This window comes from Elephantulus edwardii, unplaced genomic scaffold (genome assembly GCF_000299155.1).
Source record: "Elephantulus edwardii isolate Elephantulus edwardi_28Jun2011 unplaced genomic scaffold, EleEdw1.0 scaffold00066, whole genome shotgun sequence".
NCBI classification, from domain to species: domain Eukaryota; kingdom Metazoa; phylum Chordata; class Mammalia; order Macroscelidea; family Macroscelididae; genus Elephantulus; species Elephantulus edwardii.
In genome coordinates, this window is record NW_006399816.1 from 14289685 (window position 1) to 14302556 (window position 12872).

Sequence of the window (12872 nt, forward strand, 5' to 3'; positions counted from 1 at the left end):
GACTGGGGTAATCGGGATGGGTGTGTCAGAGGCAATGAGATTGGCACAGGATAGAGAAGGGTTTAGGGCTGTTGTACATAGGGTCGCTATGAGTCACAAACGACTCGACGGCACATAACAACAACAACAAAATCTTGGAGGAAGTGCAGTGATAGTGGTCCTTAGAGGCAAAGTTGATAAAACTTTGTCTCACATATTTTGGATATTTTGTCAGGAGTGACTAGTTGTTGGAAAAAGACATCATGCTGGGAAAGGTGGAGGGCCAGAGAAAAACTCTCAATGAGACAGACTGACAACATGACAGCAACAAGGGCATATGACGGAGAACATGACGACGGTGTAGGAGAGGGCAAGGTTCAGATCTGTGGTTCGTATGGTTGCTGTGAGTTGTAGTAAACTTGGCAGCGTCTAACAACAAGCAAAGACTTTGACAAATGAAATGATGTTGTAATTACATTACACAGATAGCCTACAACCAGAACCTAACTGGGTTAATAGCTTGTTAAAACAAATATATTAGATTCACATTCGAAAGAAGGGCAAGCCGGAAAAGAGAGAAGCGGGGATGAGGAAGGAAAGGAAGAGACTGTCCTTTTAAAATGGGAGCACACCGTCTGGCTTCTGAGGCAAGGTGACGTTAGAGCCATCAGAGTCCACTTCCAAGACCTGGGGTAGGAGTATTCTTGCAGTGATCACCTGGACCTACAGGAGTGCACGTGGGAGGAAAACAATTCAACAATGGAGAACAGGTGGAGCCTGGATGTGTGGATAGGCAGGGGACCGGTTATTGGCTTGCGGAGCAAGGAGTCGTGAGGACCCCTGGCTTGCTGACTTGGCCTCACATGGGCAGGCTAGGGCTGAGTGAGGAGGCCAACAGGTCTAGAACACAGGGAGAAGTACGGACTCCTGAGCTTGCAGCTGATGCCCACTTGATCCTAGCCATGGATGGCGGAGGATGAGTTGACCAGAACTCAACCAGATGAAGAGATCTGTGCAGTAAGCTAGTGTCAGCTGCAATCTGACGGCTTGCTCTGGACTGGACTTTGCTGGTGGATACAGATACTCTACGTTTCCAAGATGAAGAGAAGATTCTTCTGCAAAGGGGCTATGCTTGCTTCCTCACAGTATTGGTTTGAGAGGGATGAGCAAATCAGAAATTTGCTATCTAAATGGGAGATATCAGGGCAGGAGGCATAAAGGAACTAGTTTACATGTTTTGTTGAATGCAGTTATTAGTAAGATGTTTGCAAATGGAAAAAATCTACAATATACATGAACAAAATAGAATGTAAATGAAAGACTGTATAAAGCACAATATGCATATGTGAAATTCAATGTATATGAATGATAAAAATGTTTATTTAAAAACCCACAAATATATTAACATTCATAGGCTCAGGGTCTAATAATGTAATACATGTCCAGAATACAATTCGCACTACTTGGCATAGTGCAGAGCAGTGAATTACTTATTACAGTCCTTTTAGGCAGATATGTAAGACTATGGGTGCTTGTAGCCCACAAGGGGATTAGACCACAAGGTACTAACTAAGGTGTATGGCATCCTTGTAGAGTTGTTGCCCTTAGGTGTCACTGAGTTGACTCTGACTACTAGCAACAGACCGAATCCCTGATTGCTGCAGTACTTAAGCCCACGGGGGCAGTCACTGAGCTGATCCATCAAGCTGAGATGTTCCTCTCTTTCCCTGACCTTTTACCTTTCCCAGCATGATGCTCTTTCCCCAGGGCTGTTCCCTCCTGATAATGTGCCCAGAGTACGTGAGCTGAAGCATCATATTCTTTGCCTCTAAGAAGTACCCTGGTGACACATCTTTCAAGACAGATTTATGGTTAGGTGTTTGGGTTTTCCCCTGCAAACCTTGCTTGCTGAAAGTGACAAGGGCTTGAAGCATTTATTGAAGAAGATAAAGATTACAGCTCTCAGTATAGTTTATACCTCAGCATCCAGAAATACAAATCCTTACAACTAGAGCAACAGGCACCATGATGATAAATAGAGAAGAGATTGAAGTGTCAAGAATTTAATTTTATTTGGATGTGTAATCAAAACCCATGGTAGCAGCAATCAAGGAATCAAAAGGTATACAGCAGCATTGGGAAATCTGCTGTCAAGGATTTCTTTAAAGTATGAAGAGCAAAAATGCCAGTTTAAAGACTAAAGTGGATCCAAGCCAAGCTAAAGAATTTTATATTTTTATAAAGATTTTTTAAATTGTGATTTTAACAAAGTTTACAGGAAACTTGGATTTCTATTAATTCACTGTTGCACATTTTCCTCCCGAACCCCACCCACCTAGCTCATTTTTTTCTTAAAGTTTCATTCATTGTTGCCCAATTTGCTCCCTCCCCCCAACCCCAGTCCATGTTGCTATGTACCTCTTATTCTGGACTGCTGTCATGCAAATAATGCCTAATGATATATTCTTTTTAAATAGTTCTTTCTCTCATCTGTTCCAATGCACTGTTCATTATTTATCCCCTTTTCTTAGTTTCCCCCCAACCCCTCATGTCAGTCCTGTTTTATAACAGTGGCATTGTCATTTGTGCAGTATTTGTCCTTTTGTGATTTAGATATTTCACTCAGCAAAATGCCCTCTAAGGCATTTTTCAAGTGCACTGAATGCATGTGAAATGTGGATAGCAAATAAGGGAGCCTTAATAACTGATGCCTTTAAACTGTGGTATTGGCAAAGAGGTATATATAGAATATTATCATGGATGGCCAAAAGAACAAACAAATCTGTCTGCTGGAGATGGGACCATGCAAAGAAGGTATACAGAACACTAAAAAGGAGATTGGTCAGTTTTCCAATGCACCAGTCTTAAAATGAGCCATCTTCCAAGTGGAAAAGAGGACTTTATGACTATTAAGAAGAGATGGGAATGAAGCACATCCTTGGATCCAGATCCCTATACTGGGAAGCTCCAGGACCCAAGACACAGAGACAGACAGGACACAGACACAGACACACACACGCACATCCTTGGATCCAGATCCCTATACTGGGAAGCTCCAGGACCCAAGACACAGAGACAGACAGGACTGTAAAGAGAGCTGGTGAGAGATGGTCCAAAGAAGTAGTGGATAAATTGTCGTTTTTTATTAGATAGAATGGAGGCAGCATGATGGATTTTGTTGTTGTTGTTGCGTACCACCGAATCAGATCCGACTGGCACAAGAGGAGATTTTCCCTCCTTCTCCAGTGGAGCATCTGGTAGATCTGAACCACGTGCTTTGAGGATTACAGCACAGCTTCTTGGCAGTAAGTCATCACAGCTCCCTGTATGTAGCATGATGGGTTTTCTGAAAGAAAGCTGAGCACTTTTTGGCCATTGTATGGCTACTGATAAAGTGAGGCCTTGGGTACTTATAGAGGGAAAAGAACTTTGCTATTTTTGCCCTAACAGAGTAAAGGCTGAGCCAGTTCAAGAGGTTTTTTCAGAGGTGGGTGGAGGTTGGGGGTGTACCAGAGAGACCTCTGCAGCACAGCGAAGAGACAAAGTCTTATAAGTATTAAATGAATTTAATTTGTATATCCAGGTCCAGATGGTTTCACTAGTAAAATCTTCCAAACATTTCAGATAGAAAGATCATCAATTCTACATCATCTTTTCCAGAATTTTGAGATGGGCCCTTTTAAAACTTTTTTTATTAAGTACAGCTGTAACCTAAAATCCAAATAAAACAGCAGAGTGGTTCCATTGTGGTATCTTCATCATAAACTGGTCCTCTGTCTCTTTTTCTTTTGAAAGTTTTTTTACTAAATTTATTATTAAAATTTTTTTAAAGTTTTCACTATTAATTGTATTTTATCGTCAGTATTTATAAAGCCAATCTTTGAACATCTGTGAGTGAACATCTGAGAATGGTAACAACAGCAAATAATGTGCTGCACCTCTGTAAGTAGTGCAGATTAATAACAATAAGATGTCCCAAACACCAAACAAACAAAAAAATTCTACTGGATGGTCATAAACATGATTCATTGTAATTTGAATGTGTTATAAGTTAAGAAAATTTCAAATTGAGAAATCACATGCACACAGATGAAAAGTTCATGTGATTACAAAGTCAAATCCAAATACATCACAAGTAATACATTACAACTACATGAAGTTTATTTCAAGAACACAAGGCTAGCATGGAATTTGAAAACCCTCGTTACCCACTACATTATTAGTCTGAAGAAGAAAAGTAATGTGATCTTATCAAATGAGAAAGGAGCACCACACAATTCAACTTCTATTCATGATAAAACTATTAGCAAGTACCACTGGAGAGAATCTTTCTAATCTGAGAACCGCATCTCTAGAAAAAGAAAACCCCAATCTATAGTTAACACCATCCTTAATGATCAAAGATCGAAGGCTTCCTCTCAAAACAGAGAACATGGCAAAAATGTTCACCTCTACTACTCTTTAGTATCATGTTTTGCCAGTACAGTTAAGGCAAGGAAAAGAAATAAAAGAATATATAAAGCATCATAAAGAAGACATACAACTGTTTCCAATTGAAAATAATATGAACGTCTATATAAAAATAGAATAATCCAAGGTGTGTGCAAACACATCTGGACACACCCCAAAAATAGTTGCATCTTTAAGATAATGCAAAGACAGGCCTCACACAGGGAGATCATATTTTCTTACTACATCTGCAACAAAAGACCAATATCCAAAATATGTAAAGAATTCTCAAACTAAATAGATGAAGGGGGGAAAGACAAAACCTCCAAAAATCCACCTTAAAAATTACTAAAAGCGCACATGACTAAAAACTCAAAACCAAATGCTGCAATGATATAGCACAACAGGGACTCTTATTTGATGCTGGTGAGCATCCAAAATAAAAGTTAAATATATACACTTAGCACAGACTCAGCAACTTTATCCAAGTGAATGGAAAACTTACATTAACAAAAAATAACTGATATATAATGTTCACGAAACCTTTATTTATGATCAGAAACTTGAAGCAACTAAATTGTTGTTGTGTGCATCAAATTGCGACTCATAGAGACCCGATGCACAACAGCTCTGAACCCTGCCCTATCCTTAGCTAGTCTCACTGTCTCTGACACAGTCTCTGACACACCCCATTACTCCAGTTATTGTGTCAATCCATCTCATGCAGGGTCTTCCTCTCCCACGCTGTCTCTTCAACCTTCCAAGCACGATGTCCTTCTCCAAGGACTAGTCCTTCCTAGAAACATGCTTATAGTATGTGAGATGGAGCTTCAAGATCCTTGTCTCCAGGGAGCAACTTAGTTTCATCTTTTCCAGGACAGATCTGTTTGCTCTCTTGGCAGTCAATGGTATGTTCAATATTCTTCTCCAGCACCACCATTCAAAGGCATCGATTCTTCTTCTGTCATCCTCAGTCACTGTCCAGCTCTCTGATGCATAGCAAGTAAATGCGAAGATCATAGCCTGGGTCAGGTGCACCTTAGGCTAAAGACTACTTCTGGAGAGGTCTCTGACAGCAGATTTACCCAATGCAATTAATCTTCTTATTCCTGACTGCTGGGGCCACAGGTATTGACTGTGGAACCAAAGCAAACTGAGGCTGTTAACAATCTCAACCTCTTCTCTGTCTACCATGATGCTGCCAATTGGCCCAGTGGTGAGAGTCTTTGCTTTCCTGATGCTGAGTTTCAATCTACATTGGAGATTGAAGTCCTTGACCTTCTGCAGCAAATGCTTCAGGTCTTCCTCAGTTTCAGCAAGCAAGGTTGCCATCTGCATAACACAGGTTGTTAATGAGTCTTCTTCCAATTCTGTTGCCACAGTCTTCCTGATAAAGTCCAACCTCCTGAATGATCTGTTCCACATATAGATTGAAATAGTATGGAGACAGGAAGGATCCCTGATGCATTCTTTTCCCGTTCTTGAACCAGGCAGTTTTCTCACTCTGTTCTGACAACTGCCTCCTGGTCCATCTGTAGGTTTCACATGAGCACCATCAAATGTTCTGGGATTCCCATTCTTCTAAAGGTTAACCACAGTTTGTTGTGATCCACACAGTCAAATGCCTTTGTACAGTCAATGAAACACAGATTCTGGTATTCTCTGCTTTCAGCCAAGATCTATCTGACATTGGCTAAAATGTCTCTAGTGCCATGGCCTCTTCTAAACACAGCTTGCACTTCTGGCAGGTCTCTGCTGATGTACTGTTCTAGTCATTTTTGGATAATCTTCAGGATTTTGCTTGTGTATATTAGTGCTTTTATTTCGTAATTGCCACCTTCTCTTAGTATTCATTTCTCAACTGATGACTAAACTGTGGTGCATACATACAAAGAAATACGACTGAGGAAGGGGGGAAAAAGGCATGAACTATCTTATTTACACGATTTATATCTAAATCTTAAATGCAATTTGCTAAGTAAAATCAATTAGATTCAAAACACTGCATTAACATTTAATTCATATGACACCCAGACAGTAGTTCCTAAAAATATTTCTCAAAAAAAACCAAAAAAAAACCCCAAACAAAAAAAACCAAACCAGGACTCTTTAGAGAAAAATACTGAAAGCACAGAGAGGGTAGAGAAAATGAAGAGCCTAGAGTGTCCTGTCCTACCAGAAACAAAAAAGCAGACACAGTGGCCAATGCCGAAACAATTTATCAGTAAAATAGTGCATTAATGGATCATAATTTGAAAGTACAAAGCACAAATACATATTGTTATACATAATTAAGTTATTTAATGAATGAAGAAATGAATGGAATAGAAAGGACAAATCTTCCTTCTAGAAGAATCCAAATATTATATGAAGACACATTCCGCTCCATGAAATGAAGCTGAGGCTCCCCACCCTTCTGAGTGTGGACTGAATTGGGCAGCTCCCAAAGAGTTTATGAAAAGATAAAAGCTGTAAATTTACAGGGGACACAATTGGCAAACATGTCTAAACCCAAACAATGATGTATCACGTGATAACAGAGCATCTCATTACTAGGACATTCTTCCCCCAAATCTGTAACTCCAGTCTAACTACAAGAAAACCACAGACAAACTCAAATTGAGGGACATTCTACAAAATACCTAACCAGAACTGCTTACAATTATTAGCCTCAAAGCAACCAAAACCCCTGACATCAGTTTCCAAAGCTGTATGTCTATACAGGAAGAGACTGCCCATCTTTCTCCCTCCAGAATCCAAACTGTGGTCCCTCTGGTTAGCAGGCCAACATGTCATACACTATGCCACCAGGGAAAAAGAGAACAGACATGAACTATCATGCACCAGAGAGGACTAAGGAGACACAATTTAATGCAATGTGAATTCCAGATTGGACTTTGGCACAGAAAAGGAAATATGAGCTGGAAAATTGCAAAATCTGAATAAAATTTGCAATTTTGTTAATAAACTACCAAAATCCAAAGTCAATGGCACAGAGTCATTTTCAACGGACGGCAACTCAACATCGGGTTCCTAAGGCTGTAAATCTCAAAGTGAACAGTCTTATCCCTCTTCTGAGAAACAGATGGTGGATTAAAACTGCTGACTTTCTAGCTAGCAGCCCGATACTTAAAACTATCATCCTTAGTTTGGTTAATGATAAAGTACTTATGTTGTTTTCTCAGTTTTGATAAATGTTAACTCTTTTGGTAACATAAAATGCTGTATCACTATGAGGGCGCTCTGGTGGCTTGTTGTTAGGTGCTGTTGAGTAGAGTATGACTCAGTGACTTTATGAACAACAGATCTGAATTCTGTCCTAACCTGTGCCATCCTCATCATCTCTGATACACTTAAGCCCAATGCTGCAGTCACTGAATCAATCCATCTTGTTGGGGGTCTTGCTCTCTTTTGCTGACCTTCCATCTTTCCAAGCATATGATATTCCTTTCCAAGAAATAATCTCTCCTAGTAACATGTCCAAAGTATGAGATAAAAAACTTCATCATCCTTGCTTCTTAGGAGCAACTCTGGCTCTATCTTTTAAAAACGTATTTGTTTATTCTTTTGGCAGTCCATGGGATAATCAATACTGTTCTCCAATAACACAATCCAAAGGCATCTTCCTCTGTCATTTCTATTTATTGTACAGCTCTCAGATGCATACCAAGTGACTGAAAAGACCCTGGCCTGAATCAGGAGCACCTGAGTCTTCAAACTGACATCTTCAGTATTTTGGAGAAGTCCTCAATAATAGATTTGCCCAGTCCATTACGTCTCCTGATCTCTTGATTTCTGATATCAAGAATATTGATTGTGGATCCAAGCAAGATGAAATAATTGACAGCTTCAATCTTTCTCCAACTATCACAATGTTGCCTATCAGTCCAGGGGTAAGAATTTTGTTTTCTTGACATTGAGATGAAATCCATATTGAAGCCTGCTTTGATCTTCTGCAGTGAGTGTTTCAGATCCTCTTCACTTTCAGTGAATATGGTTGTGTCATGAACTTAACACAGGTTGTTGATGAGTCTGCCTCTGATCCTGATGCCACATTCTTCTTCATAGAGTCTGGCTTCACAAATTATTTTCTCAGCATACAAACTGAATAGGTATGGACAAAGAATACAACCCTGATGAAGATTCTTCCTGTTTTTTTAAAATTGTGATTTTAACATAAGTTTAGAGAAAATTTGGATTTTCATTCATTCATTGTTGTACATTTTCTTTCTTACTGCACCCCAAGTCCACAAAAAAAAAATATTCATTCATCCTTATTTTTAAACCATGCAGTGTTCCCTTGTTCCATTCGAATAAGTTTCTTGGTGTAGGTATAGATTGTATATGAGCACAAATTAAGTGTTCTGAGATTCCAATCTTCTCAATGTTAGTCATAGTTGGTGGCTTAGTGGTAAGAAATTATGCTGTCAATCAATACAAAGATCATGGGTTCAAAACCATCAGCTGCTCTGTGAGAGAAAGATGGGCAATCTCTTCCTGTGTGGTTTATAGCCTTTGAAAACCTGCTGGAGGGTCAGGTATGAGTTGGTTCTGATTCAATGGTACACAATAATTGGTGGCTTAGTCTGTAGGACATTCCACTGCTAATCCAAAGGACACCCTCTCTTGGCAGTTCAAATCCACCAGTACCTCCAAAGGCAAAAGACAGGCAATCTCTTTCCTTGCAATTTATAGCCTCAGAAACGCAATAGAGTTCAAGCTCATAGCTGACCCAGACTCAAAGGCAATAAATTTGCATTTGTATCATCATGAGAATATGAGCAAGAGGTATATCAGAATTCTCCATAGTATCTCTACAATTTATCTGTGAATCTAAAAGTATTTTTAAAAATTGTATTAGAAAAAAACCCCAAGAGGTAAACCGAACAATTCACTAGATATATTGTTGTTGTTAAGTGTCGTTGAGTCAGAGATGACTCATAGCAACCCTATGAACGAAAGACCTGAACAACTGTATAACTTTCATCATGTCTCCATGTCCATAGAGTTTCAGGATGCAAGTGGATGCCACTACTGCTTCCAAGCTTGTTTTAATTCGGGAGCTCCACCAAATATTGTCCACCATGGGTAAGCATTATTACATTTGATACATCAGTGTCACAGTGTTTAGCATCACAGCAACCATGAGTTACCTCTGTACAGCAAATGGACAGACTAGTGCTATACCACTTAGAAGATATATATATATATCTCAAAAAAGATGTTCAACATAATTAGCTATTAATAACTTAAAACCAAACCCACTACTGGTTCTGAGGCCATAAATCTTTATGGGAGGAGACAGTCCATCTCTCTCTCCCTGAGCAGCTGGTCAATTTAAACCAAAGTCCTCTAGACAGCTGCCTGGCACATTATACACTGTGCCACTCCACAAATTAAAGCCACTCTCAGATACTACTGTTCTTACTATGTGCTGTCAAGTTGCCTGCAACTCACAGTGACTCTATGTACAACAGCTTTGAAACCTGCCCTTTCCTGAGCCAGTCTCACTGACTCTGACATACCTACCCCACTGCCCCAGTTACTGTACCAATCCATCTCCTCCAGGGTCTTCCTCTCCTGTGCTGTCCCTCCACACTTCCAGGGACCAGTCCCTCCTGGCCATGTGCCCAAATTCCTAGCCTCCAAGGAAAAACTTGGTTTCACCCTCTATAAGACAGACTATTTGTTTTCTTGGTGGTCTATGGTATGTTAAAGATTCTTCTCCAGCACCACAACTCAAAGGCATCAATTCTTCCGTCAGCCTTAGTTGTTGTCCAACTTTCTGATACACAGCAAGTAATTGCAAAGACCATGGCCTGGACCAGGCACACCTTAGTCTCTAGACTGACATCATTGTTTTTCACTACTCTGGATTCTGCAGCACCTATTAACCAAAATCCAAACTCAGAGCCAATGAGTCAGTTCCAGCCCAAGGAACTGCCAAAGCTATAAATCTCTGTGTGCCTATCTTTCTTCCACAGAGCAGCTAGTGGATTTAAAAATGTCCAACTTTTGGTTAGCAGCCCAGTATGTTACATACTATACCACCGGGGCTCCACAAACTTATTAGAATGGCTAACATTTAAAAGACTGATCATACTAAATACACAGAACAAATGTAACTCTCATATATTGCTGAATAGAACATAAAATGGTACCATCACTTTAGAAGACACCTCAGCAATTTCTATAAAGTGGAAAACTGAGCCACTTACCATATCTCACTCCTAGGTATTTATCCAAGAGAAATGAAAACATATGTTTACACAAACGCTTATACACATGTTTTTATCAACACTATTCATTACTGCTGAAAACTCTGAAACTATAACTGATGGTTTAGATTATTTGGTAACTGGCCATGATTCTCTTTGGCATTTATGTAAAAATGTAGTTATCCTCTGAAGTGGTCTGATTTGTTCAAGCCTGATCTAAGAGAATTAGGGAGGGATATAACATTCTTCAACTAGCCACAGTCCTGATCCAGTGCCGGGCGAGTGTGCTTGGGGTAAGCCCTGCACTGAACATATACGGGCTCTGACAAACCTAGCTAGCTTTTGCTTGGTCAGCATCCTGCACTGGACTGCATCCTTGGTTCTTTGCGTTTGAGCCAGTGCCTGTCATATTGCCTCCAAAGCCAGCAGTCTGCTGACTCACGCTCTGTTGCCAGCCCTCTGTCTTCTCATCTGCCAGCACTTGGTTAATCAGCACCTGTAGCTACTGAGTTAGGAGAAGTTAGAAGGTCCTACAGACCTGGGAATTGTCAGCCTCTGTAAGGGTGTGCTCTGCTTCCCAGTGGTGCAATCTCAAAAGCAAGCAGTTTGAATCTACCCGGTGTTCTGCAGGGAAAGGATGGGCAATCTCCTTCCATGCCATTTACTGTCTCCAAAACCCCACTGGAGGGTTCGGTATGGATTCTGATTAGATTAAGAGTGTGAGCAATTTCACTGAGATAAAGCTCTAGCAAATTTAGCCCAAGACACAATTCAAGTGTCCTTTGATGACTAAATGAATAAACAAATTGTGATACAGTATATAAATGAATAATTTTCAGCAATAAAAAGACCTGCACACTATCTTGATTATCCAATGCTGCTATAACAATTGATGGCTTTAACAAACAGAAACAGATTCTCTTACAGTTTGAGAAGCTAGCTGTCCAAATCTAGGGTATCACCTTTAAGGAAAGGCCCTCTCTCTTATTTCCTTTAGCATCTGTAGGCCAGGCATTCTTTGGTGACCGCTATGTGTTCTGGCCTTCCCCAATGTCGAAAAGTTCTCCAATGAAGGATCCAAACCTAAAAAGACCCATTCAACTCCCAGTAATTCTTTATGCTGGCACTCTCTCAGCTACCTTTCCACTCTTTATCACTTAGGAGTCAAAATGTGTTATGGATCATACCTTACAGAAAATTCTCTTATACAGGATCAGGGCTGGGGTAGGATTTCACCCTTAATCATCTTGCATCTATGTAGTTTATCAGAGCATAGCTTCCAACTTGTATCACTGTTACTACTTAGAACGCACTCATAGCTGACCACCCAGTGTCGTCCCTCCAGTGGGATTCTGAGGCTGTAAAGCACATGGGAGGAGACTGTCCATCTTTCTCTCTTGGAGCTGCTAGTGGATTTGAACTGCCATTGAGGCTTGGCCTTTGGGTTAGCAGTGTAACTCCACAAGGACCATTTACATGCATTTTTCAAAGATGCAATTCAATCTATGACAATCATGGATACACAAAACAATTTAGATGAATGTCAAATAAAAAAGCCAGTCTTAAATCATTATGCACAATTACTCCATACATGGCCATTTAAAAAAAGGAACTACAATAATAGAGTGGCTGCCAGGGACTAGGAGTTGAGGGAGGAGTTGAGAAAGGGACAGATAGCATGTGAGAGTTTTCTGGGCTAGATCTAGACAATGACTATGGTAGTGGTTACATGAATCTATAGATGTGATAAAAATTAATCACCTGTACACACAAAAAGGTGTAATCTTACTTCATGATCACTTAAAAAGTAAAATTTCTGATACTTAACAAAGAAACTCTGTCATTAAGGATTTCCCAGGATATTTATCATTTTACAGTCTATAAAATTTCTCTTGTTTGGCTTATTGCTAAGAGAGAAGTTGGAGTGACAAACTTTTCTGCTCGCTTCCTGACATGCACTCACTGAGGGATCAATAGTCTAAATGTCAGTGCCTCCAGGCAGTGCATCAGCTGCAAAGGAGTCTAATCTGCTAACAACCACAGTCTCACCTAATTAAAGAGGAAATCCTGACATCTGCTTAAACCAAACTCTTTGCTGTCAAGATGATTCCCATTCATCGCAAGCTCACAGGCCAGAGCAGAACTTCCTTGTAGGGCTTCCAAGGTTGTAAATTTTTTTTACTGTTATTTTTTAAAAATTTTATTTTATACTGGTTTACTTACAAA